This window comes from Hypanus sabinus, chromosome 14 (assembly GCF_030144855.1).
Source record: "Hypanus sabinus isolate sHypSab1 chromosome 14, sHypSab1.hap1, whole genome shotgun sequence".
NCBI classification, from domain to species: Eukaryota; Metazoa; Chordata; class Chondrichthyes; order Myliobatiformes; family Dasyatidae; genus Hypanus; species Hypanus sabinus.
This window is the reverse complement of record NC_082719.1, coordinates 23,949,695-23,956,170: the sequence shown is the minus strand read 5'-3', so window position 1 is coordinate 23,956,170 and position 6,476 is coordinate 23,949,695.

Sequence of the window (6,476 nt, the reverse complement as noted above, 5' to 3'; positions counted from 1 at the left end):
ATTCAATCTATTAATATGTCGAGATTGTGGTCAAAGTAATTAACTGTACATACAAATAAAGTGTTACACAGGTTTGAGTTAAGACAATGGTCAAAGCTGTAACACTGAGGATAGTTGAATAAAAAAAATTCAATTTGATAAAATTAATGAAAAAATCCAAATGAAATGCACAAACAATTCTAAGTATATTTTCGAGGTAAGTGATATGATCCTGAGAATGCCTGAGGGAATGGAAAAATATGGAATGTGTGAGTTAAACATAACATCATATGATCAGTTTGATGGAACATGACAGTGAATGAAAGTCAGTGGGGTTAATAAATGTGTTTTTAATTGATTGAGAAAGAAACGTGAAGTATGATAAACTAGAAAGGCAATATGATATAGACAGTAAAAAGTCTAAAGAGTAAATCCCTGCATTAACTGAACAGTTGAAAGATAAACATGATAATCAAATTGAAGTGCAGAGTACCGAACTTCAAAGAAGACAAACAAAATCAAAAATGCAACCAAGACCTCAGGTAAATGGTATTGGCAGAGCAGTGGCAAGTGTTTCTGGTGATGCTTTTGGTGATGCTGCTTCTGATGTTCCTACTTTGGACAGTCTACATTGGGCAGTCCTCCAAGACAGAGACAATATCCAAACTCTGAAGAACTACAGCCAATGTTGGACAGATCCCTAAGGCAGCAACATCATCTGACCTCTGCGAACTACAAGATGGATATGATATGAACTCAACAGACGCTCATAGAAACTCAAGTGAGGATGAAGCAAAAAGATTGGCAGTGAAGCTTCAGCTTGTTCCAGTAAAGATGAAGGGCATGAAGCCATATAGGACTGAAGATGAAAGCTAGGAAAAGAGACTGACAGTGAATTACTCGATTGCTAATCAATGTATTAACAAACTATCCCCTATAGTAATAGATCCATCAACTATTCCACAACCACTCAACAATATGCTGAAAGGTACCAAGGGCTCAGAGACCTGTGAATCTTAGTGAAGATCAACTAAAAATGTTTCAAATTTTAATGGTGACATTGTGTATTGTACCTGCATTAGGAATGCCTGGCACATGTAAACCAAGAACATGAAAACTGACAACATCCTGTTGGTTCTGCTGAAGAGTTGGTGCTGTACACTGATGGCTCCTCAATGACTGAGAGAGGAATTCAAATGGCTATTGGTACCTCTGTGCAATAGGCACAGCTGAAAGCTCTGATTAAAGTCTGTAAGCTGGCATAAGGAAGATCATCTAATATCCACACTGATTCTTGATATGTTTTTGGAATTGTTCATGATTTTGGAAACTTATAGAGACAAAAGGGATTTCTTTCAGCTGTAGGTACCCCAATCAAGAATGACCAACCAGTACAAGAACTCATGAATAACATACAATTACCATTGGAAGTGTCTGCACTAAAATGTAAAAGCCACATCAAAATGACAATTTCCACAATGGAAAACCATGGAACTGCAGACCTGGATGAAACTGTGGAAAGGGCAACATGAAAAGAAATAGAAGAAATTAAAAAGGACAAAGAATCTGAACAAGTACTAAGAACATATGTGGTAAACCCAACAACTGAAATTATGGAAACGAAGTTGAACTCTGTATCACAGGTGAACATATAAGGTAACAAGAGATGAAAGCTCAATACTCTAACTTGGAAAAGTGGTTCCAGATGGAGAATGTTGACAAGTTAAACAGTGATGGAGCATAGAGATAGGGAACTAGTTATAGACTGGTAGCTCCAGCTATGTTGCTTCCTTATCTGGCACAGCAGATTCACTCCCTAGGATGCATTGGAGTGGAAAAGCTGATCAATCAATTTTCCCAATGGTGGTGGAATCCAAAGTTCAGGTAACTAGCTCAACAAACATTTGAAAGACACTTGACATGCCGGAAAACAAACCCTAGAGCACCAGAGAAGCTAGCATAATTAAGTGCTCCTGCCACACCTTGTCTATTTTTACACTTATATTTGGACTACAGTATTCTGCCAAACTGTCAATGATACTCAGATGTACTGGTAATAGTGGTCAAGTTTTCAAGATGGGTGGAAACTATCCCCGGAAAGAAAGCCAGTGCCACATATAAAGCAAACACTCTGATCAAAGATGACATTCCTAGATGGGGATTGCCATGTCACATCAACTCTGAATAAGGAACATATTTTACTTGGAGTGTTTCTCAGGATCATGTTGACTGATGAACATTGAAGGGATTTTTCATTATCCACATCACCCAGAGTAGAATAAATGAATGGAACCATCAAACAACAACTGGCTAAGTATCATGAGGAAGATGTACCATGGCCTATGACTCTTCCTATGTAGCACCTTATGTAGCATCAGGGCAATCTCAAACGAGAAAACAAAATTAAGTCCCTTCAAGGTGGTAACAGGGCTTTCCATGTCACTCGCAAACATGAGGAAGGTCTGCAGATGCTGGAAATCCAAAACAACACACAGAATGCTGGAGGTTTTCTGCAGGTTAGACAGCATTTATGGAAAAGAATAAAGAAATGATGTTCTGGCCTGAAACCCTTCATCAGAATACTATGTTGTTGCTGGGAGCCCATAATCTCAGAGAGGCTAGTATACCTGTAATAGCAGCGAATTTAGTTAACTATTGTGTAAAGTTAACCCAAGTTGTACAAATTGCTTCTCAACAGACTGGTGTTTCAACAGAAGGAGGACACATCCTGAGTCCTGGTGAGTTGGTTGGTCCTGATTAAGAAATCGTATAAGGAACCACTGGGAAGTTGATGGGAAGGTCCTCATCAAGTGCTGTTAATTACCAACTAGGAAGTGAAAGTAGAAGGTCGAAGTAAGTGGATACATGCCAGCCAATGCAAGTGAGCTAAAGAGATATCTGAGGAAGACAACAAGCACTGTGGTTAATATGCTAGTAACATCTGACCCAGTGCCTTCAACGCTGGCCACTAATCACAAATCACTAATCAGCCTGAGGACTTCAAACTGAGTTAACAGATGCCAGACATTATGAAATTTGATCTAATATTAGTTGTTGTTATCTTTTTGCCAATTTTCCCTATTCATAATGTTGCAGTTGAGATGACTCACATGTATACTTGTGAATATTACACAAATCTGATTATGTTGTTAATGACTCTAGCCATTGGGTATGTCAATGTATACCACACACTTCAAAATATTCACCAATTTCTGCAGATCCAGAACAACCATGCACCCTCTTTCTTAAACAAACCAGCATTATGCCCATGATTCATCATTCTCTAGGGAGACATAAATATACAATCATTATGCCCTCCCATATACTGTCTTAAACTAGATCATTTATGTATCAATAATCAGCATGATCTAGGGAACCACATATTTGAGCTTATTCATGTTTTATCCTGGGTTATCTCTACAGCTACATGTAATGTCCATGACAGAACTATTACATTTTTTCATGTGTTCACTATAAAAGCCATCTTGAGTTCAGAAGATACCATTCCAGTATGACATAGATCATGCAATTATACTTTACATTGTCTGAAATGGAGTAATGACTCTGGAATTTTCATTGACAATATCCATCAGAAAAGTATTACAACTCAAGAAGTTCAGTTTGTCTCCTGGTGGTTATGTTTGTATAATGCTGGACACTTCCATTAGTATTGCATTATTTGTATAGGGGCTCTCTGATTGGTTAACTCTAATCTTTAAATGTGAATGGAATGTGTCTTGTCTATGATTTAAAAGGTGCTAACCACAATGATCAAGTCCTGTAGTCTTCGCGTGCATCAGAGAATTACATCTCACCTTCATTTAATGATATGAATTACACAATCAGTTAGGAATCTGACTCCACACAGATTTCAAATGCTGGGTTTTTCAGAAAGATTAATACCATGGTAACTTTCAGCTCAACGTCTTCTTTCTGCAGAGTAGCAGAGACATGAAAGAGAAAAATGTGGAATAGCAAAGAAAAATTAAGCTCCGCAATATTTTCAGTATCTTGGTTATTCAAACATGATATTGCAAGTGTTCCACTTCATTACAAAATAGGGTTTTCATTTTTTAGTTTTGTTTTTGAACAAGATTACAGGTCGATAGAGTTCTTGGATATAATTTTAAAATACATTTATTTCAGATTTGACACTTCATCCTGCTGACCTGTCTTAAACATTCAAATGATTGAGGTACTTATAACATTATATTTAGGCACCAGAAGGTTTTCGTTCCCCTTGGGTTGTCCAAAGCAATTTATATGTTTGATGGAGCTCTCATGCTCAGCTGTCAATTGGATGCATAACGCAGAAACTGTTCAATAAAAGCACACATTTCAATTTTTGCCATAACTTGCCTTTAGGTATAAATATCTGTTGAACATTCAAGATTTGCTGCTCATAAAGATACATTTCACTTTTGTTTTATGAAATCAATAATGTAATCACATCAGAATCTGACTCTCCACACATTTACATTCAATGTTCTTCAGGGAGATTAGACAAACATTCAATATTTGGCACAGATTCATGTAATTTCCTTTCTTTCAATTCAGATTCACTTCCATTTCTTGGAAATATTTTGAAACACTGCTTTCCTTCCTAAACAGATAATTGGAACTACCTTTATGTGTCAAATGCTGAATGAGATTTAGCAATTACTTTCATGATTTTTTAGGTTCTATGGATAGTTGTCAACACTCAAGGGTATTTTACTCAAACTTGATTAGCTGTGGAAAATTAGCAATGGTAAGTGAAGTGTATGTTTTTGTTAAATGTCCAATTACATGTACCACCGACAATACATCAAACTTCATGGGAGCTAAGCCTGTCAAAGAAACAAATTACATTACACTAAATCTCTGATGTAACATCTAAACTTAAAATTGATGACACAACAAATCAGACTCTGAAATCAATGTTACCAAAAGTCTGCAGTACAGTTAGTACCATTAAATTATAATGGGGTATAGATAAATTATGAAATACAACAGCTAGTAACTTCTGTAAGAATTAGCTATGCATTGACTTCCCAAACTTATTGTTCAGAATGGTGCGATTCTCTGTTCCACTGAATGGAATTTAAAAACCATTCAATGCAAATGAACGTTTTTGCATTTATGAAGCAAGATCCACAATCAAAATATATCCTCTAATGTGTTACCTCCAATGAAAACAAAGCATGGCCTTTGAACCCCTATGAGTGGAAGAGATTGGAATTAAGTAATGGTTATAATATCCTTTGTGCACTGCAGATCCAGTAACATCCATTTGAATTCTGCATGATCGAATAGATTGCAATGAATGCAGAAAAAATTAGGAATAGTTGTATTGATATTTTCACCATATTAGTCATGCATTAAGAAAATAACTAATAAGGGTTCAGAATTTCCAAGATGCGTGTAGAGGAACCAAAATTTCTGGAGTGAAACCAAGATTTTCAGAGTGAATCCAAGATTTCCAGAGTGAATCCAAGATTTCCAGAGTGGAACCAAGATTTCCAGAGTGAATCCAAGGTTTCCAGAGTGGAACCAAGATTTTCAGAGCAAATCCAAGATTTCCAGAGTGGAACCAAGATTTCCAGAGTGGAACCAAGATTTCCAGAGTGGAACCAAGATTTTCAGAGTGAATCCAAGATTTCCAGAGTGGAACCAAGATTTCCAGAGTGAATCCAAGATTTCCAGAGTGAATCCAAGATTTCCAGAGTGGAACCAAGATTTTCAGAGTGAATCCAAGATTTCCAGAGTGGAACCAAGCAGCTCCTGATTTATGCTGTTATAACTCTAACAATAACTGTTGCCGCTTCAGGGCTGTTTATGTGAGCCACTCTCAGACAGGTTACTTCTGCATGTTGATTGAATAGGAAATTTTGTGGAAGATATGATATAATTTGCATTAACTTCATGAACTTCTTTCTGACCTCCTGTTCTCTGCATCTTCCCCTTGCTTGTGGCAGTTTGCACCACTGGATGGTTACATAATCATTCTGTGTAACCAGAGAAAGGAAACAAAAATAGCAGCAAAATATGTCAGGAGCAATGATAAATTGTCTCACTTACATCTGCAATGGACAGGAAAGAGGTCCAGTTCACAGGAAACCAATGCATAGGCTTTACAGCAGGATGAATTTCATTGATATATATGAAAATTAGTATCTGAACTCATTGAGTGCACAACAGACAAAGGTAGCATGGACTTGCAGCGTCTTGGAACAATACAAAATATAATTTAAAAAATGCAGCTGCTGAAAATCTTAAAGAAAAACAAAAATGTCCCTTGTTAGGTCATCCAGTCTCAACCAATCAGAGATACACCCCTTATACTACCCATTACTCTCCCTTGCCATCTCTGCTACCTCTACTGACAAATTTCTTGCTGAGTTCTGATACAGCCCCTCAGATCAGAAACATTAGCTGTTTTTCTTTTCATGGATGTCGCCTGTCCTACTGTTTCCGGTATTTTCTGTTTTAACTCTTGAAAAAAAACACCAGATGCC